At 40.2% G+C, this 22,484-nt stretch overlaps 1 long non-coding RNA gene across 7 annotated transcripts in view; it reads left to right on the top strand.

The window, feature by feature from the left end:
- The window catches only part of LOC103350411 (uncharacterized), a 335,035-nt gene that overhangs the window by 170,463 nt on the left and 142,088 nt on the right, over window positions 1–22,484 (top strand). For 5 of the 7 annotated variants that reach the window (XR_011388163.2, XR_016232714.1, XR_016232712.1 and 2 more), the window contains exon 2: window positions 19,932–20,140. The exons of the other annotated variants lie outside the window; for them this stretch is intronic. This is a non-coding gene — a long non-coding RNA (uncharacterized LOC103350411). The remainder of the gene's footprint in view (window positions 1–19,931; window positions 20,141–22,484) is intronic. 7 annotated transcript variants of the gene reach the window in all.

The raw sequence follows: 22,484 nt of genomic DNA, 5'->3' as shown, positions 1-22,484 counted from the left end.
ACAATATTTTTTAGATTTCTAATTTCCTCTTCTTTTCTTTGGTTTGACTGTGTACTTTCCTGTGCTCTGTCTTCTAGGTTTGATATTCTCTCTTCTGCCTCACTGATTCTGTTTTTAAGGCTCTCTAATGTGTTTTTCATTTGTTCTATTGAATTCTTCATTTCATTTTGATTTCTCTTAAGTATCTCAATTTCATGTTCTACTAAATTCCTCATTTCATTTTGATTCCTGCTTAAGATTTCATTTTCACGAGACAGTTTTTCTATCTTGTCTTGTATGGATTCCTGTAGTTCATGCCTTTGTTTTTGATAATGATCTTATCATAAATTTTTTGAAATCTGTATCTTGCATTTCTTCTATCTCATCATCGTCATAATTTTGTATTGGAGTGTCATGTTCATTTGGGAGCATCATGTCTTTCTTGTTCTTGTTTCCTTGGTTTTTGCATTTGTTGTTTGGCATTGTGGAGATATTCTTTGATTTCTTTTTTTTTTCGCTGTGGTGGCTTTTCTCTTTATACTATGACTCTAGATTAAGTGGACTGTCTGCTTTTGGTAAATCTCTAGAGGCTTGTGGTGGGTATATCCAGAGAGCTCTATTCAGTTCTTCAGGGTTAAAGGTGTGCCAAAGGTGAATAACCCAGGTTTGGCATGGTATCTCTCTCTCTCTCTCTCTCTCTCTCTCTCTATTTTTTATTCAGAAGGGAAGTAATTTTCTCTCAGCTGAGCTCTTCTTCTTGATGGCAATCAGTGCCTGAGCACTAGCCCCAGTGGGTATAATAATCGTCTGCTCTGTCCCAAGGACCACCCAAAAGATCTGTTCAGTCCTCAGTGTAAGCTCACATTACCCTGAAGGTCTTTCACCAGTTAGCCAAGGCCGCCCAAGTTTGTGGCATCTCCCACTGATACTGCTCCCGTCTCATCCACTCTGTGAATTCTCCCACACACCCTCAGTTTTTTTTTTTCACAATCCCGGTTCATAAGCTCCACACGTTCAGTAGGTCTTAGTCTCCTGTTATTACTCCCAACCAGAGTCAAGTTTTTCTGCTTGGCTGAGGGCAGGTGCAGCTGTTATGTGTGTCCAAAATGGCACCTGCTCTATTGTCTTGCATGCCTTTGTAAAGTGTGTGGAGAGAGAGAGAATCGTGTCTGTACCGTCCCTTTTATTTTTTTCTCTCCTCTAGTTAGGCTGGTGTACTTTCCCTCACAGGGCTTCAAGCCTCATTCCCTCTAGGCTCTTCCTGCCACTTTTCCACCAGTGTCTCAGGCTACTGCGGTTTCGCCTCACCACTCTTTCCAGCACCGGTGTGGAGAAGAGTCTCGGCAGCTGGGCTCCCGAGCTGTGGGTGCCTGTGTCCTCCATGTAGATCCACCGTGTCTCTCTAATTCTGGAAGAGTTTCCTCTGTAGTTTTTTCCCTAACTCTTCCCTGAGACTACACTATATCCACTTTTATTAAACTATCTTTTCCTCGACTATCAGTGAGCTCCTTCCCTATTCCGCCATCCTTACTTTGGATCTTAAAGTTACAAATCTACACAAAAAGCTGGGACATGATTTTAGGACAGTGGATTTTTTTGAAGATTTATGTATTTATTTGAAAGTCAGAGCTACACAGAGAGAGAAGGAGAGGCAGAGAGACAGAGAGAGAGAGGTCTTCCAATCACTGATTCACTCTCTAATTGGCCACAACAGTCAGAGCTATGCTAATCTGAAGCCAGGAGCCAGGAGTTCTTCCAGGTCTCCCACATGGGTGCAGAGGCTCAAGCACTTGGGCCATCTTCTACTGCTTTCTCAGGCCACAGCAGAGAGCTGGTTCAGAAGTGGAGCAGCTGGGATTCTAACTGACACCCATATGGGATGCTGACACTTCAGGAGGCAGCTTTACCTGTCACACCACAGCGTTGGCCCTGGAAGTATATTTCTTAACCTCTGTAGTACTGCTTGTTGAAATGTGACTATGACAAATTACCTGATGCATTGACAAGAGTTTGGTGGCTAGAGGGAATCTCTCCAGCAAGAAAGTCCTTGTGCCCCAGCAGGCAGAGGAAAGTGTTTCTAGTGATAGAAATACTATTATTTTTTATTTAAGAGTTATAGACCGAGAGAGAGAGAGAGAGAGAGAGAGAGAGAGAGAAAGGTCTTCCTTCCACTGTTTCACTTCCCAAATGGCCGCCACAGCTGGCACTGTGCTGATCTGAAGCCAGGAGCCAGGTGCTTCTTCCTGGTCTCCCATGCAGGTGCAGGAGCCCAAGCACTTGGGCCATTCTCCAGTGCCCTCCCAGGCCACAGCAGAGAGCTGGACTGTAAGAGGAGCAACCGGGACTAGAACCCGGTGCCCATGTGGGATGCTGGTGCCACAGGTAGAGGATTACCAAGTGAGCCACAGCGCTGGTTGTAGAAATGTTACTAACAGTGCTAATTCTAAGTTTTGAACACTGACTTTCTGTGAAGCACTGTTAAATACTTAATATATGTTATTTGTTCCTTACCACAACCTTGAGAGGTATTTACTATGATCATTGTTTTTCTGTCAATAAAACAGACTCTGTGAGGTCAAATCATTTGCCCAAGGTCAAAATTTGCTAATGGTTGAGGCCAGCATTATGGTGCTACAGGTTAAGCCACCACATGCAACACCAGCATCCCATATGGCCATCTTGCTTCTGATCCAGATCCCTGCTAATGCACCTGTGGAAGCTGTGGAAGATGGCTCAACTACTTGGGCCCCTGCCACCCATGTGAAAGACCCAGATGGAGTTCCTGGCTCCTGGCTTCAGCCTGGACCATCCCTGGTCATTGGGATCGTTTTGGGGGAATGAACCAGAAGATGGAAGATCTCTCTCTTTCTTTTCTTATTCTCCCTCTCTGTAACTCTGCTTTTAAATAATCAAATAAATAGGCATTTTACAAAGATTGCTAACAGCAGGACTGTTCATATTCTGAGTTTTCTAAGATCTAAAGTGTCATAATGTATGATTGGTCTCTCTCTACTTCTTTGAGGCACAAAGAAACTTGCTCTGTATATTCCTTATATAAAATTACATTTTACTGGATTTCCACATGCGGAAGTATGAAGGAACACCCCTACCTTAGACTTTATACAAAAATCCACTAAATGGATTAAAGATCTAAATCTATGATCCAACACCATAAAATTAATTGAGAACATTGGGGAAACCCTGCAAGACATTGGCACAGGCAAAGTATTCCTGGAAAAGACACCAGAGGCACAGGCAGTCAAAGCCAAAATTAACAAATAGGATTACTTCAAATCAAGAAGCTTCTGCATGGCAAAAGTAACAGTCAGGAAAATGAAGAGGCAACCGACAGAATGGGAGAAATTATTTGCAAACTATGCAACTGATAAAGGATTAATAGCCAGAATCTACAAAGAGATCAAGAAACTCCACAACAACAAAACAAACAACCCAGAGGAAATCCTAGTGGCCAACAAACACATGAAAAAATGTTCAGGATCACTAGCTGTCAGGGAAATGCAAATCAATACCACAATGAGATTTCATCTTATCCAAGTTAGAATGGCTCTCATACAGAAATCAACACACAAATGCAGGAAAGGGTGTGGGGAAAAGAGAACCCTAATCCATTGTTGGTGGGAATGTTAACTGTGAAAGCCACTATGGAAGACTCTATGGAGATACCTAAAAAATCTGAATATAGACCTAGCATATGACCCAGCCATCCTACTCCTGGGAATTTACCCAAGGGAAATGAAATCAGTAAACTAAAGAGCTGTCTGCACCTCCATGTTTATTGCAGCTCAATTCACAATAACTAAGACATGGAATCAATCTCAATACCCATCAACTGAAGACTGGATAAAGAAATTATGAGATATATACAATATGGAATACTATACAGCAGTAAAAAATGAAATCAGATTATTTGCAACAAAATGGATCAATCTGGAAAACTTCATATTTACTGAAATAAGCCAATCCCAAAGGGACAAATTCTATATCTTCTCCCTGATATGTGAGAACTAATAGTGCACCTAAAATTAAAGGCATAGAAGTGAAATTGACACTTTGAAAAAAAAAATGAAGTAGCCCTCATCTTGACTGTCAAGGAACAGTTTTTTTACTTTCATTCATTTTTTTCTTTTCTCTTCTTCATACTATATGTTGAACTCTTTATATTACATGGAGTTAATCACATGTATGCAAAGTCAATTGAAAATAGATCCCAGTAAAAAAATAAGAGGGAGAATAAGAGAGGGAGGAGGAAGTTTGTAACTGTAAAACTGTACAGTTCTGCATACAGTCCTATGGACTTACTTCTAAGGGTACAGTTTAAGGACTTGTCATGGGACTCCAAATTGCATTAAAATTGGTGGTAAAAATTCCATCTTAATTGTTAAAGTGATCACATTGAGTGTCAAAGTGAACATGTAGATAGGATTATGTGTTAAAGAGATCATATAAATAGCATCAAGTGTCTGATAATAATAATATAAAGAATTAAAAAGAAGGGAATGTCCAACATGTGGAGTGGTTCACACAGCAGATATATAGAATGACAATCACTTTAAGTAACACTCTGACCTCAGAATCACCCCTTAAGACATTTGATGTGGCTGAAAAGCCCATGAGAGCATTTCAGGCATGGAAAAGCCAAGACACTGTGGCCAAAAATATCCTACCTGAAGGATCTCTGTGAGTGAGAACCCAGTGGAAAGAAGGGGCCATCAAAGAAAGATGTACTTTTCTCTGAAGGGAGTAGAGAACTTCCACTTTGCTTATGGCCTTGTCCAAATAATGAAGGGGTTTGTGGTAACAAAAATCTTCCATAGCCCTGGCAGCTCATGACAAGAACCTTGGGTGATCACTGACATCATAATTAAGAGTGTTAATTGTTATATTAACAACAGACATCACTGTGTACTTATTCCCCATGTAGGACCTCAGTCCTTAATGAGTTGTACTATGCGAATTAACTGCAAAACTTGTTCTCAGACAGTACTTTATATGTTGCGTGTGCATGTGGGTGCAAACTATTGAAATCTTTACTTAGTATAGAGTTGGTCTTCTGTATATAAAGTTAAATTAAAAATGAATCATAATGAAGAATGGGATGGGAGAGGTAGTGGGAGGTAGGATGGGAGTGGAGGGTGGGAAGGTGGGTATGGGAGGAAGAACTGCTATATTCCTAAAGTTGTATCTATGAAATTTGCATCATTAAATAGAAGCTTTTAAAAACTTAAATTATATATATATACACACACACATATATGTTCATTGTATACAATTACATTAAATTATATACAATTAATCATATAGACAGAAGGAAAGAAAAAAATAGTTCTCAGTATCTTTGGCATTTCTTCAAAAAGTACATTAGCATGTTAGTATAGGGACAATTATTGGAAAAGGAAATACCTGAGCCCTCACTTGCTTTGGTTTCTTATTTAGATAGTTAGTTTATTTTTTTCTCTCTTGAATGGATTCTCTTTATGCATTAAGCTTTTTCTTATGGTGAAAGGCCATTAAATATGCTTGAATGCTTTTAGATTAAAAAAGAGTACAATACTTTTTTATATTTCATTAATGTTATTACTTAATGTATTACTGATGGTACTTGAAATTGATACAAGTGCAATTTGAAAAAAAAAATTTAAAAAGAAATCACAAATAGCATTTGAGAAAGGAAAACATAGCTTGCTTGGGGTTAGCTTTCAAATGAAAACTTTAAGCAGATAATTCTTGGCTTTAATAGAAGTGCCTAAAGACATATAAACAAGTCAACCAAAAGACAAAAAATCAGGAAAAATACATGACTTATTAACTGATATAATAATTTTGTGAATTAAATAATCTCTGAGGTTTTTTTTGAGGGTCAAGGATATAATTTATTACTATTACAATTTTAATATGCAAAATCAGCTTCAGAATTATGTGCCTCTATGGTTCTATGGATTCCTGTTGTTTTCCTGGACAATTTGTGGCACTACATCCAGAATTAACTTTCCACATTGTAATCTGACCACAGAGCTCCACTGCATAAAGTTCTTTAGCAACTTTTCTTTGCCTACAAGATAGAAGAGCAGTGCTGTAGCTAGTACACAATATCTTTTGTTTTCTGGCCTCTGGCGAGCTCTCCAGCCTCACTTTAAACCCTCTTCGTATTTCCTCTGCCCTTCAACTACATTGAATTGTGTGTTGTTCTTCAAACAGGCCGGGCTGTCTCAGGACTGTTGCTAGGCACATGCTGTTTGGTCTGTCTGTAATGCCCTTTCTTCCTGACTTCCAGCTACTTTTCATCCTTTACAACTCCACTCACCTGTCACTCCCTGCTTAGTGTTCTCAGTTCCAAGCCAACAGAAAGCTGCTGTATACTCAGCCTCCTAGAATCTTGCCGTGACTTCTGTACTGGAACTTCTCTGCCATATTGCAATTATTTATATGTTTAGTACAATGACCCCAGAGGGCCCTAAACTGGGCACAATGACAAAAGCAAAATACCTTTTGTTGAATAAAAATCTTCACAGTTGATACCTAAATTGCAAAGTTGCTATGAAACTCTGAAACAATATATCTGAAACCACTTACAAGCTCTTAGACACTATGTAGATGTGCTATTCATGTGTTCAATCTGTTTTCTATACAAATGTTCTGCATACATGTCAGGCCAAACACCCTCTATAAAGACTTGCTGAGGAGGGTTAAAAATGAACCATTTTAATGATTAAGTTCATATGAAATGCAATGAACATGAACATCATTATAAACTTGCAAGTAACTCTGTCATGAGAAAGCCTATCTATATTATGAGACTAAATATAAAAATTAAAAAACCAGATGTCACCAGTTTGGGCTAACAGTTAAGATGAAGCTTCAGATGCCCGCATTCCATATCTGAGTGCTTGGATTCAAGTCTCCTCATCCTGATTGCAGTTTCCTATTACTGGACACCCAGGTGCTTGGATCCCTGCCACCCATGTGGGAGACCGGGTTTGAGGTCCAGTCTCCTGATTTCAGCTTTACTCAGCCCAAGCTGTTGTGGGCACTTGGGTAGTACACCAGTGAATAGGAGATCTCTGTCTACCTTCCAAGTAAAAAATAAAAAAATTAAAAATCTTTGAGTAAGAAATGATTCAGAATTGCCTATGAATGAGCAGGATTTTGGTAACATAGAAATTACTAAGAGTTCTAGGAATGGGAAGCTAGTTTTGCACCAATGCTTCACATATAAATCTCCCCTACCAAAGATTAGGTCACATCAACTGCAAGTAAATTTGCAGTCATTGACCACAGCCATACCTACCAATAGAGAGAGAGAGAAAGAGAGAGAGAGAGAGACTGAGAGAGTGAAAAAGAGAATTTCCAAATGCTGGCTCACTCCTCAAAAGCCCACATTGGCCAGGACTAGTTCAGGACTGAGGCCAGGAGCCAGGAACTTAACTGTGGTCCCTCATGTGGCTATCAGGGACCCAAGTACTCGTGCTATCTCCTGCTACTTCCCAAGGTGCACACTGACAGTGAGCTTGAATTGGGAGCACAACCTTGACTTGAACCCACGCAATCTTTTTTTTTTTTTTTTTTTTTTTTTTTTTGCCAGGCAGAGTTAGACAGTGAGAGAGAGAGAGAGAGAGAGAGAGAAAGGTCTTCCTTCCATTGGTTCATTCCCCTAAAGACCGCTACGGGTGGTGCTGCACTGATCCTAAGCCAGAAGCCGGCTGCTTCCTTCCCGTCTCCCATCCCAAACACTCTACCATGGGACACACTCTAATGTGGGATGTGAGTGTTCCAGCTAACAACATTTTTTTATTTTTAAATTTTTATTTAATGAATGTATTTTTACATAGATACAACTTTAGGTATATAATAGTTCTTTTCCCCATAACCCCCCTCCCTGTGGGGAGCAACTCGGACTAGACTGTTACTGGAATTAAGACTTATTCTATGCATCTGCTCTCCCACAATATGGTGCTGGGAGAGGAGGAAACAGCTTCTACACAGCTGCCTCCAGTTCAACCAATAAACAGCAGGACCTGCTCCTGATTGGAGGAGAGCAGCGTACTCGGCGTGTGGGTAGCAGAGTTGGGATTGGTGGAAGAGGACTATAAAGGAGGAGAGAGACAACATGCACGAGGAACATCTATCTGAAGGAACACCTGTGCAGCCCCCGAGAGAGCCGGCCGGCGGTGTGCCGCTCCCCCGCGGAAGTGGGGAAAGTGGCAGGGGGAACCGCCCTTCCTCGGAGGTGGAAGGGTCGGTAGCCAACCCGGGAAGAACCAGCAGCAAACCCGGGGAGGGCCGAGCAGACAAAAGAACAGCGCAGGGTCCTGTGTCATTCCTCCACGAAGACGGGGAGCGACATAATGGTGCCGTGACTCGGATGTGAAGCCTAGGCAGGGTTTAGTGTTGTTCCTCCACGAAGAGGGGGAGCGACACCTCCCTGTTCCCATCCAATCTCCCATTCCCTCTCCCATCTCCTTCTTCAATATTGATCATTTTTAGTATGAATTTATAACAGAGGACCAACTCTATGCTAATCATAGACTTCAACAATTTGTCCACATGCCCACACACAACATATAGAGTAGTTTGGGGGAGAGAATTTGCAGTTGATTCTCATATTACAATTCAATAGGGACAAAGGTCCTACCTGAGGAGCAAGTGCACAGTGACTACTCTTGTTCCTTTAACAAGTAGCACTCTTTTTTTATGACAAGTGGACAACATTTTAAATATTATTTTATCTGTATAACAGTGTTTTGAAAGGGTTATTTATTTATGTGAAAGGAAGACTAACAGAAATAGAGGGAGACACACACACACACACATACACACACATCTTCCACTCACTGGTTCACTCCCCAGATGGCAGTAGCAACTGGGTGGGGCTGGCCACACTGAAACCAGGCTGCAGGAACTCCATCCTGGTGTCACATGTAGGTGGAAGTACTTGGCCATCTTCTGCTGGGAAAACAGGCACGTTAGCAAGGAGCTGAATCAGAAGCAGAGCAGATGGGATTGGAACCTGTGCTCTGATATGGGATGCCGGCATTGCAAGGGGCAACTTAACCCGCTGTGCTCCAATGCTGGCCCCATAAAAGCTTACAATTTTTTTTTTAATTTTTTAAACATTTATGTACTTATTTATCTGAATGGCAGAGTGGCAGAGAAGAAGAAACAGAGAGAAATTCTTTCTGCAAATTCAAGTCCCCAGATGACTCTTGTAGGTGTGCCTGACCAAAGCCAGGAACCTGGAACTCCTCTTGTGTTGCCAGCATGGGTGGCAGGATCCCAAGTACTTGGGCTATTTTCCGTTGTTTTCCCAGGCACATTTGCAGGGAGCTGGATTGAAAGCAGAGTAGTCATGAATCCAGCCCTGACTCTGATATGGGATGCTGGTGTTTCAAGCAGCAGGATAAATAGCTTTGCCACATCACTGGACGCCTATCTCAATAGCTATGCCAAACACCTGCCCCTATCTCTGTTTAAAATGAAGATACAGAATGTAACTCTTGTTTACAAAGCTCTGAGAAAGAAGAAAAGTCTGAACACCTGGACATAGCAACTGCATACTTAACTTTAGAAAAGAAAATGTCTATTTAAAAATCATTTCATATTTGACTGAGATAATTAATGTAAAAGTCCTTAATGTCCTCTTTCTTTCCTCTATTGACAATCACTCTGAGAAAGTTCCCTCAGAAAGAAAAATAATATTTTGAGGAAAAGTTTTCCCTATTATTAAAAATATGTGTAAATATATATACACACATCAGAACCCAAAAATGTCTCAGGGAAAGTAATTTTTTTGCTTAACTGATTGGGTAGACTGTTTAAAGAAGATATGCATGCTTGGGCCTGCTGTCACATTTAATGATGCTACAGCAGCAGCAGCTGAGACTCAGTGTGGCATAAACAACCGGAGAGAGGACACAAAGTTTCATGAATCCCTTATAACACTCTGGGCTCTTGCATGCTGATGGTAACTTGGTTAATTCTATGAAGGGGAATGTGCTTGTCTGACAGATGTCAAATTATATTCTATATAGTAGATATTAAGGAGTAGAGAGTAGAGAGCTCTTCCTTTCCCTACCCTTGACTGACTGTTGTCTTTCTTTATAAAGACACATCAATGTCAGTTAGTTTCCTATTGCTGCTTTTAAAAATTTGCACAAAGTGAGTGGATCAAAAATCCAGTTCTGGTATTTTATAGTTTTGTAGACCATAAATCTGACCCAGATCTTACTGGAATATCATCAAACTGTTACTGGGCCTGCCTTCTCTTAGGGAGAACCTCAGGGAGACTCTACATCCTTATATTATTCAGCTTCTGGACACCTGCCACCTGCCTCCACCTCCAACGTCAGCAAGGCAGCATCATTCTGAGCTGCTGTCATCACATCTCTTTGTGACCTCAATTGGGAAATGGTTTCTGCTTTTCAGGACTGATGTAATTATACTGGCCCATCCAAAAAATCCAGGGTTATCACTCTGTCTCAGTGTCTGTGCCCTTCATCACATCTGCAAGGTCTCTTTTGCTCTGCAAGATAATATCTTCACAGGTTGCAGGCACTAGTGCATGGACAGGTTTGGGGCATGTAATTCTGCCTAACACACACCCAACTTATGTGAATTCTACTGGTTTTATTTTTCTTAGTATTCATTTTCAAATTGTCAGAGAAAAAAAAAACAGGACGCTAAAAGAGAGGAAGAAATACATAAAAATGTTAATGTTGTCAACTACAGGATAGAAAATACATATTTAAAAATCTATTGTACCACTTTCTTTAGGTTAAAACAATAGAATTCTATTACTGGTTGTATTGTATGTATTATATGATAAATTTTAGTATAAGAAAGACAAATGCATGCACTTCATAGTCCGCTCATGTATCATTTGATCTACTGGTTGCCATGGCGATTGCTCATTTTAAGTAAATATTAGATAGCATATGGATCTGCATAAGATGATGTGATGTGAAGGGGCATGCGTTCTGATGTCTATTTTTTATTCCTTTAAAAGGTGCTTTACTCTTGTCTCTTTTTCAGACCTCTTACTTGATATCTTTTACTTTTTTCAACTTAGCAGCTGTTAGAATGATATATATATATTTATAAGCTTTATTTGCACTTTAAAATGGCTTTAACTATATATACTAAATTGATCTTCTTTATATAAAGATAATTGAAAATGAATCTTGATGTGAATGGAATGGGATAGGGAGCGGGAGATGGGAGGGATGCGGGTGGGAGGGAAGTTATGGGGGGGGGGAAGCCACTGTAATCCAAAAACTGTACTTTGGAAATTTATGTTTATTAAATAAAAATTTAAAAAATTAAAAAATGGCTTTAACTAACCAGAAATTCTGTTTCCTTCTTCTGAAAAAATTATTAAAATCAAGTTAAAATCAAACAGTCCTTGGAAAAGTTTTGATAGCTTATCTGAAGTGAGTTAACATTATTTAGAGTTAACATTACTCAGAGTATGTACTCTGAGTATTACTTAACTGAACAGATCCAAACATTATATATAGTTAATCAATCCAAAAAATCATTTTAATTTGCAGAGGGATCAGGAATAAAACATGTATAAATTACTGAACAATACTCATTTTGTAAGTGTGTTAAAATAATTTATTGCTAGTTCAGAATTCTCCTAGTCATTGCCATACTCCTTGACCCTACTAGGAGAAGTTTCTCTGGAACAACTAGGTAGTATTTTATTTACTATATACAAAGGATGAACATGTTCTTCTAAGATAATTTTTTCTCACAATAGTAATACACTAAGAATAAGAGTCATGGGGCTAGCGTTGTGGTGTAGTGGGTAGAACCACTTCTTGTGATGCTAGCATCCCATATGGGTGTTGGTTCGAGTCTTAGCTGCTTCACTTCCAATCGAACTCCCTGCCAATGTGCCTGGGACAACAGCAGAAGATGACTCAAGTGCTTGGGCTCCTGCACCTACGTGGGAGACTCCAAAGAAGCTCCTGGCTCATGACTTGCATCTTGCCCAGGCCTAGCCATTGTGGACATTGGGGAGTGATCCAGCAGATGGAAGATATCTCTTTCTCTCTCTCTCTCTGTCTCTCTCTCTCTCTCTCTCTCTCTCCATGTCTCCCTCTGTAACTCTGCCTTTCAAATAAATAAAAGCAACCTTTAAAAAAAATCATGATTTAATCAACACATAGCATTTTTTTTCTTTTTAAAAATATACTTATATGAAAGAGAGAGAGAGAGAGATCTTCCATCTGCTGGTTCACTGTTCAAATGTCTGCAACAGCCAGGGCTGAGCCAGGCTGAAGCCAGGATCCAGGGCTTCTATCTCGGTCTCACAAGTCAGTGGTATGGACTCAAGTACTTACACCATCATTTGCTGCCACTCAGTTGTACTAGCAGGAATCTGGATTAAAGCAGAGGTGGTGCTCAGTCTCAGGCACTCCACCCAGATGTGGGAAGCTGGTGTTGCCAGTGGTGGCTTAACCTAGTGTGCCACAATGCCCACATCCTCCTTCCATTTTTCTTTTTTTAAAAGGAAACTTTCATTTTAGAAACTGGAATGAGTCCATCCTACCATGCCTCAGACCTTACATCTTTTTTTTTTTTTTTTTTTTTTTTTTTTTTGACAGGCAGAGTTAGACAGTGAGAGAGAGACAGAGAGAAAGGCCTTCCTTCAGTTGGTTCACTCCCCAAATGGCCGTCATGGCCAGTGCGCTGCGCCGATCCGAAGCCAGAAGCCAGGTGCTTCCTCCTGGTCTCCCATGCAGGTGCAGGGCCCAAGCACTTGGGCCATCCTCCACTGCCTTCCGGGGCCACAGCAGAGAGCTGGACTGGAAGAAGAGCGACCGGGACAGAATCAGGCGCCCCAACCAGGACTAGAACCCCGGGGTGCTGGCGCTGTAGGCGGAGGATTAGCCTAGTGGGCTGCAGCACAGGCCTTTTTTTTTTTTTTTAAAGATTTATTTATTTATTTATTGAAAGTCAGAGTTACACAGAGGAAGGAGAGAGAGAGGTTACACACACACACACATACAGAGAGAGAGAGAGAGAGAGAGAGAGAGGTCTTTCATCCGCTGGTTCACTCCCCAATTGCCGCAACAGCCGGAGCTGCGCCGATCTGAAGCCAGGAGCCAGGAGCTTCTTCTGGGTCTCCCACGCGGGTGTAGGGGCCCAAGGACTGGGGCCATCTTCTACTGCTTTCCCAGGCCATAACAGAGAGCTGGATGGGAAGAGGAGCAGTCGGGTCTTGAACCGGCGCCCATATGGGATGTCAGCACTTCAGTCCAGGGCGTTAACCCGATATGCTACTGAGCCACAGCACTGGCACCGGGACCTTACATCTTTTGAGAGACCTCTGCCCTGGGTGCTCTGAGCAGGAGTTTGCACCAAAGCTTTGACTATTCTTCAGTTAATTATTTCATACTCTATTCTCTGCCCCATGTTACCCTAAGCCCCTGGTTACTCTACTATGTGCCATTTCTTGAGTGCTGCTGACAAGATTGGGGCTCACTTGTGCAATGATTCCTCTGAGGCCCATGTAACTTCCCATCCAGTTGTGAGCCAATAAAGTTGACCCAGATAACGAATCTCCAAAAGTGACATTCTGGATGCTCTATGCCTTTCAGGCACAGAGTATTTTATTCTATTGTATTTAATTCACTCATTGTTTGCTCAGCATACAGTGAACGTTACGTGACATATGGGATAGAGAAAAGATGAAGATGAAGAAACCTTGTTCTCCAGCTCAGAGTGTCAGTGAGGACATAGATACAGGACTGTGGAGTTATAGAAGCAAGAGAGGATTCTGCTCCAAATGTGGGCTAGGTCAGGGATGGCTCCTGAGAAGCAGTAATTTCTTTCTTTAACATTTTTTTCTTTATTTATTTGAGAAGCACATACACTCATACACAGAGAAAGAGAGATGTACACACACAAAGAGAGAGGTTTCCTATCTGTTGGCTCACTCTCTAAGTGCACACAGCAACTGGAGCTGGGGCCAAATTTGGGGGTCAGGAGCACAAGCCAGGTCTCCCAAGAGGGTGGCAGGAAAAACCAGTTACTTGAGTCATCACCATTGCCTGCCTGGGCATACATTAACAGGAAGCTAGAATCAGGACTTGATCAAGATACCGAACCCAAATACTCCAGTGTGAGATGCAAGCATCTTAACCACAAGTCTGGAGAAGCCATTTGAAGATGAACTTGGAAGGCTGAGGAGGCATTTTGCAAGACAGAAGAGAGTGAAGTCATTCTGGAGAGATGAAATGTCAGGTGTAACAACATGTTCATAAAAGAGTAAATACTTCGGGGCCAGTGCTGTGGCGTAGCAGGTAAAGCTGCCACTGCAGCGTTGACATCCCATCTGGGTGCAGAGTTCCCACTGCTCCACTTCTGATTCAGCTCCCTGCTAATGCACCTGGGCAAGCAGCGGAAGATGTCTCACGTGCTTGGTCCTTGCACCCACCGTGGGAGACCTTGATGAATCTCCTGGCTCCTGGCTTGGGAGGCCCATTCCCAGGCCATTCCTGCCCTGTGGGGAATGAACCAGGGGACAGAGTCTTTCTCTCTGTCTCTTCCACTCTCTCTTTCTCTCTCTGTAACTTTGACTTTCAAAAGGATAAATATTTTTTTTTAAAAAAAGAATAATAAATACTTCAGTGTAGGGGGAAAATAGTGGGAGACATATTTAAAAGATATTTTCGAAGTAGACTTGATAAAACTTGTTGTTCATTTGAATGTAAGTGTTGACCAAAGACGTTGCCAAAGGTGACTCTGAGGTTTGGGCCTTAGAATTAGTTAATCAATATATAGAATACTTAGTTCTGAATACACTGAGCTCCAGAGATGAGTATTAGAAACTTACACTAGGGTCTTGGCTAGGCTAGTAAAATCCCAGTCTGAGATTCAAGAGTGTAGGGGGTGCTGCTAACAGAGATTGTATGGCTTCAGGTGGTCGTAGATCCCTGTTAGATGCCTGAGGTCATAGAGCATCTAGGTGTACCCTATGGGTCAAAGTTAGGACAAATACATGTATGGAACATTAAATTTAGGATTCTACAAATGATTTTTAAAAAATATTTATTTATTTATATATTAATTATTTGAGAGTCAGACATTCCATTCTAGTTCACTCCCCAAATGCCCATAACACTCCAAGCCATGCTGGGCCAAAGCCAGGGGCCAGAAATTCCATCCAGGTTTCCCACATGGTTGGCAGAGGCTTAAGTGCTTAAACCATCTTCCACTGCCTTCTAGGCCTATTAGTAAGAGAACTTAATTGGGGGCAGAGTAGTTGGGATTCAAATTGGTGCCATGATAAAGGATGTTGGTGTCCCAAGCGATGGGGGGGGGGCACACAACACTGGCACATGGGAGAAAAAAAAATGGACTTTTTTTGTTTGTTCTGGGAATAGCCATATCGAAGATAAATCTGAGGCATAGAAAATTCTAGTATATGTATTCTTCCTTGTTAGTATAATTTGAATTGAAAAAGAAGTATACATTAAAGTTCTTTAGAAGGAAGGAAATCAAACAAGGGAGTCAAAGTTATTATCAAAACAACTTGTGGCAGAGATGACATATACCCCTGCACATTTTTCTACCCTTGTATTTTTATGAAATTTCAGTGGATTTTAAAAAAAGGGTAATTTGACAGCAGTGGTAATTGATGACTTCCTTAATTACTGAAAAATAGCAAAGAATCATTTGAAGTTTCACAGAAGACACACAGAGGTATCTTCATTAACTACAGGATCCGAATGCATCTATATTCTTTATTTGAACTCTAACTGTTTGATTGATATAATTTAAGTGATGTTTTCCCATCAGTTAAGGATGTTGGGGCATGTATTTCCAGCAGTGATTAAGATGTTGCTTGGGATGCCCACATTCCATATCGGAATGACTGCTCTTGAGTCCTGACTCCATTCAGCTTCCTGCTAATGCACACCCTGGAAGGCAGTGGTGAAAACTCAAATACTTGGGTTTCTACAAATAATGTGGGAGACTGGAATTCAATTCCAAGCTCCTGGCTTCAGCCGGATCCAGTTGCAGGAATGTGGGGCTATGAACTAGCGAATGAAAGACCACTGCTGTGTCGCTCCCCCTCTTCATGGAGGAACGACACTAAACCCTGCCTAGGCTTCATATCCGAGTCACGGCACCATTATGTCGCTCCCCCTCTTCGTGGAGGAATGACACAGGACCCTGCGCTGTTCTTTTGTCTGCTCGGCCCTCCCCGGGTTTGCTGCTGGTTCTTCCCGGGTTGGCTACCGACCCTTCCACCTCCGTGGAAGGGCGGTTCCCCCTAGCCACTTTCCCCACTTCCGCAGGGGAGCGGCACACCGCCGGCCGGCTCTCTCGGGGGCTGCTCAGATGTTCCTCAGGTGTTCCTGGTGCATGTTGTCTCTCTCCTCCTTTATAGTCCTCTTCACCAATCCCAACTCTGCTACCCACACGCCGAGTACGCTGCTCTCCTCCAATCAGGAGCAGGATCAGCTCCTGCAGTTCAGTCAATCAAGTTGTCGAGAGGCAGCTGCGTAGAAGTTGTTACTCCCTTCTCAGCGCCATATTGTGGGAGAGCAGATGCATAGAATAAGTCTTAATTCCAGTAACAGCCTAGTCCGAGTTGCTCCCCACACTGCTGTCTCTGTTTCTCTCTCTCTCTCTCTTTGCCTTTCAATTAAATTAAAAAATATATAAAAATTAAAAAAAGACTCTAGTGTCAAATTTAAAAACTATTGTAATTGTTTCCAGGAAATGTAAGAAGGTTTTGTGGTGGTGATGGTGTTCTGCTGCTTGGTCACAAGTGTATTCATTCAGTATGCAACTTTCATCCAGCCAAGCACTGAAGATTTGTGTTTCAGTATATATTTTGTATGTCTGTAACATATATGCTAAAAAAATCAATAGTGCACTTTCAGACTTATGTAATATGGTGATCTCTTCTGCTTCTTTTTTGAAGCATGTTCTGCAGTGTAGTAATATGTTTAAAGACCTTACATACTGCTACTCAATTTTGTCTATTGGATTGGCCTATGTTTTCATGTAGTCAAATAAAAAGTGCATTACACCCAGAAAACTGGTCTAAAAAATACAGAACGTACTCTATGTGTGTCAGGTGATTTAAGGTTTTCCAAACAGTGTTCAGAGATTCCATTTATGCACCCAAATTGCAAACTAAAACTTGGAAAAATGCTTCCCTGAGGTGAAGTTAACTTGCCTGGGACAGAAGACGTTTTAAAAGATGCCAGTTTGCCCACTGTATGGCCCAAGTGTTTATTCAGCTGAGGCTTGGACGAAAGCCACGACATCAGTGTCACAGTCTCTCAGCACATGTGAGGAAAATACATGTGATACATAGCAAATTAGGTGTCATGCTCTGAGAAGGGCGGAATGGGATTGATTTGCCACTTTTAGCAATGCTCTTTTACTGTCGACTGTGGCTTTGAGCAAAGCATTAGTGATTCTTGTCACAGATGTTTCTTTCATAAACTGTTGTGGGAGAATGACGTTCTGCAAAAATGGTTTACTACTCTTCTTTCTTCTCTTGGGGAAACAAAGTACACTTGCAATCTTAGCCAAATGGACTCAAGGAACACTCTCCATTTATTCCACAATAGCATTAAGGATCATGACATTTATAAAGTTGATGTTAGAACTTTGTTGGCAAATGTAGTGTGTTCAGATATTTGTCCAACATATGAGCCATTGAGGAGGTTTTGTGAGAGTCATTATGTGGGTGAGTGGAAATCAGCTCCTGGTGTTTAAAATTAAAATTAAAAAATGTTGGCATAATTTTTATTTGGTAGTTTACAATTGATTGCAATAACTAATCTTTTTAGGATATTGTACTCCTTACAAAAGACTACACTGTGAGAAGTTAAAAATTGTTTCTGGTTTGACCTTTTCTATTTATAAGATGATGAAGTTTAGGAGAAATAGTAATATTTGTATGAAAAAACATGGTTGATAGAGTTATTTAATGGTAATTTTAAAATTAAGGGGAACAAATTGCTTATGCATTGAAAATTTTAATTCATCACTCTTATTTGGTCTAATTTTCACTGAGATTTTGGTGAATAAATACTAGCATTTCCTACCCGGGTATTTTAGTGATGAATAAAAATATTTTCTATAGTATCTGCAACATACCATAGGATCTAAGACATGGAAATAATATTTTACAAAAGCATGTTATTCATGTGCCATATTAATTTTTCTACTTTATGTTATATGTGAAGCAGAATATTTTCCTCTGATAGTGTGCAGATATTCAATGCTTATTCATTAGAGGTTTTTCTTTTCTTAAAAGTTACAAACTGTCTAAAGAAGTTTTTCTGGTTGTTAATTATATGAAGGTACTTTAAAAAGTTGATGGAAAATGGAATTATATAAGTACTTTGATGGAGAAAACTGAAATCTATACATATTTTTCATAATTTGCATTTTCCACAAACTTGTGTATATATTTACATTAGAGTATGTAAAATGTACTTGCCACCTTAGTTACTTTAGGTTAAAAAGAATGACTGCTTGTTTTTAAAGTGAGTTGGCTCTCTTTGGAAATTTATCTGAGGACATAGTGGACTACATTTTTTTGAAGACTAAGAAATCTCAATCAGGGCAGCTCATGCTTGCTGACTGAAACATTTTTGTTCTCTTCCACCAGCTTGCATGTATAAACATGTATTGACTTAGAGGTCTGTTTATTTTTTAAGATAATTAGTTCTCTGTTTTTATTGGCTACTTAGCCCATCAATTAAGTTAAATGTTTATTTTGACAGACTTTCTTACCATTTGCTGTTAAGAAACTTAAATTTGTTTGATTAACTGAATATAAATGAATAAAATAGATGACAAAATTTCATTTTTGACGTAGATGACGTTCAAAGTTATATTTTCCTAATTTTTTCTTAAATAAACACCTACCAATTTAATCACTCTGAAGTCTGGACTAAATCCCTTAAGAGGGAAAACATGTTGTTGGAGCTTTTCTGTTATGATACACGTGGTTCACAAGGAAGATCAGTTCTCTTTGCATTTTGGAGTTTGATTCTCAGGGGAAGGTTTAAGGATGTTTTTCTCAAATCTTATTTCTGTCAGTGTTACTTTGTGAACTGGACTATGTTCTCTGGAAGTTTTGTGAGTTAACAGGCTCGCTATGACAGTGTGGAAGTAGTCTCAAATTCATGTTGTTTCAATAACCTTCCTTTGTGAATTCCAGTTACTACATTTTAGACCATAATTTTAAAACTCAGGGTCACCAAGGAGAGACTTAGAGGTGCTTTGATGGGTTCTTCTCTGTACCAACCTTGAAAAAATACTGTAGGGGTCAGTGTTGTGGCACAGCAAGTTAAGCTGCCACCTGTGACACTGGCATCCCATATCAGAAGTCTGGTTTGAGTCCTTGCTGCTCTGCTTCCCATCTAGTTCCTTGCTAACCTGCCTGAGAAGGCAACAGAAGATGGTCCAAGTATTTGAGTTCCTCCCACTCACATGGGAGACCAGGAGGGAATTCAAGGTTCCTGGCTTTGGCCTAGATCAGCCTTAGCGATGGTAGCAATTTGAGGAGTGAACCAGTGGATGGAAGATGTCTTCCTCTGTCTTCCCCACTCTCTGTCATTTTGCCTTTCATGTAAATAAAATATATCTTTAAAATCTGCAATGTTTTTACTTAATAGAGATTCCAGCTGGAAATATTGGAGCTGTATCAGCCTTTTTTTTGGGTGGGAAAGGCAATGTCTGCAACATAAACTGCAGAGTACTTTTGAAAAACTGTGTCACAAGGTAAAGAATAATCTAATAATAAAAAGGTTAAGGTGATTACGAAGCATTTGTTGAATTGCATTCTTGTGCATATTAAGGGTTGATTTAAAGTTCAAAACTAGTTTTACATGTTTGTTTTTACATGTTTGTTTTTTACATTTTTTTCATGTTTTACATGTTTGTTTCAGGCTCTGCACTCATGATGACTCAGACCCAATAGTGTGTCTTCCAGAATGTTACATAAAGAGTGGTAACACCCATCTCATCACTATCTCCTTTCCTGGGAATAGAGGGATTGATTTCAGTTGGTGAAGTTGGTACCTGGTCTTTGTGTTGAGAGGCTGATTGATGGCCAAAAGAATCCGTTCTCTTCAACCCTGCCTTAAGGAAAAATCAGGTTAGCTTTAGAAATTCATTTTTAAATGTTTTTAGTTTTTGTATTAAATAGTTATTGGTTATTTGTAAGAATTCATGGGTATAAGTTCTGCTTACAATATTGACAGACAGTAAGAAATGTGCATAATCTCACTGTTTCCTACCTCACCAGACCATGAAGTTGTCAAAAATGAGTTGAATTGATCAGGTTTTAGTATTTGTAAAAGATCTTAATTTCATAATGGGACAAAATAGCATGAACTTTCCTTTTCTTCTTCTCTAAGTGTTCTAATGTTGATAAAAATACAATTAAGTCATCCAGTTAGTCTCAAGCTTATACCAGGAATATCTAAACTTTCCAAATCCTTATGATTACCAGGACTCTCTCTGTATGTGCATGTCTGTGTGTCTGTGTGTCTATGTGTGTGTGTGCTAATAGAAGAACTAATGAACAGAGTGAAAGTGTGTGCTTATTGTAAAGATACCCAACAAAAGAGGGAAAAGACTGATGTTGGCCTTGGTATTTTTGCTAGAACTACTCAGATCATAGTAGGTGGTGGTTATATAGCAGCCATGTGGTAGTCATGTGGAAGATGAGTACAAAGATTTTCAAGGTTGGCTGGCCTTGAAGATAGGTTTGCTTGTTTAAATGCCTTGTCTGGAAGTTAAGGCAATGACCCTTGCAAAATGGTGATGCCTTGTTATGATGCATGTCGCTGTCACTTAGTCCTTGAGACAGATGGGGAAGATGCAGAAATGGACTTCTAAAAAGGCCATGTTTTCAATTTTAGCAATAAGTTAAATGATGACTTATTTGTTAAAATAAATCATTAATAAAATAGCTGCCTTAAAAAATCTCTAAATTTCAGTCCTACTTTCTTCTGCACTATTTTTTTTCTCTTAATGTCCTTCATCCAACCTGTATACCCTGGATTCTTAAAGGTACAAGTTTCTGAACAGATTTTAAAACTCCCAAAGACTTTGTAAGCTGTTTTAAGAAGTAAATTTCCAACTGTACCTACCTTTCTAAAACAAACCCCCATTTTTCCAGTCAGCCTGACCATACCCTAATCATTACTCTTAATTCCTGAATTCAACTCAAATTGAGAAATTCTCCTCAAATATAGGGAACTAGAAAAATATGGGGTGAAAAGAAGACAATTTTGTTTTGAAATTCTTCTGAATTCTAAATATTTTCATCAACTCTTATTTTTAAGCTTTTGAAAACAGAGGTGATCTTAATCTGCAAAAACTAGACTGTAACTTTTGTTGGTAAATTAGATTTCTTCCAAAGGAAGTGTTCTAAATATTTGTGAGACATGACATGGGGCTGGTGCTGTAGCATAATGTGTAAAACAACCATCTGCAGTGCCAAAATCCCACTTGGGTGCTGATTCGAGTCCTGGCTGCTCTACTTTCAATCTAGTTCCCTTCAAATGCACCTAGGAAAGCAGTGGAAGATGGCCCAAGTCTCTGGGCCCTTGCCACTTATATGAGAGATCCACATGAAGCTCCTGGCTCCTGGCTTCAGCCTGGCCCAGCCCAAGTTGTTGCAGGCTTTTGGGGAGTGAACCAGCAGATGAAAGCTCTCTCTTGCCCATCTCTCCTTCTTTCTCTGTAACTCTGCCTTTCAAATAAATAAAAAAATTCATAAACAAATCTTTGCATTAAGGAAAATCATATTTTAGGAGCCGGTGCTGTGGCGCAGTGGGTTAATGCCCTGGCCTGAAGTGCTGGCATCCCATATGGGTGCCAGTTCGAGACCCGGCTGCTCCTCTTCCAATCCAGCTCTCTTCTATGGCCTGGGAAAGTAGTAGAAGATGGCCCAAGTCCTTAGGCCACTGCACCCACATGGGAGACCAGGAAGAAGCTCCTGGTTCCTGGTTTCGTATTGGTGCAGCTCTGGCCATTGCGGCCAATTGGGGAGTGAACCATCAGAAGGAAGACCTCTCTCTCTCTCTATCTGCCTCTCCTCTCTTTGTGTAACTCTGACTTTCAAATAAATAAATAAATACATCTTAAAAAAGAGAAAAGTCACATTTTAAAAAAAGGTATGACATGGTGAATACATACTTGGTGCAAAACTGTCAAAAACTGAAAATATCAAAGCAAAAAAAGTCGTTTTCACCCTATCTCTCAATGCCAATCTCCTCCCCACAGAAAAGCAGTGAAAACAGGTTAGGAAGTGTCCTGTTGGCCTTTCATATGCAAATGAACACGATCATAGAGTTCTGTAAAATATGCATATTTTTCTAGTCTTGGAGATGGTTCTGTGCCAACAACATATAGATTTGTCTAATTTTTTGAAGTTATTTTATTTAATTTGAAAGGTAAAGAATGATAGAGAGAGACAGAGAGAAACACAG

Source organism: Oryctolagus cuniculus, chromosome 4 (assembly GCF_051225735.1).
Source record: "Oryctolagus cuniculus isolate XC-2025 breed Fujian yellow rabbit chromosome 4, ASM5122573v1, whole genome shotgun sequence".
NCBI classification, from domain to species: Eukaryota; Metazoa; Chordata; class Mammalia; order Lagomorpha; family Leporidae; genus Oryctolagus; species Oryctolagus cuniculus.
This window is presented reverse-complemented; position numbering and strand designations above follow the sequence as displayed.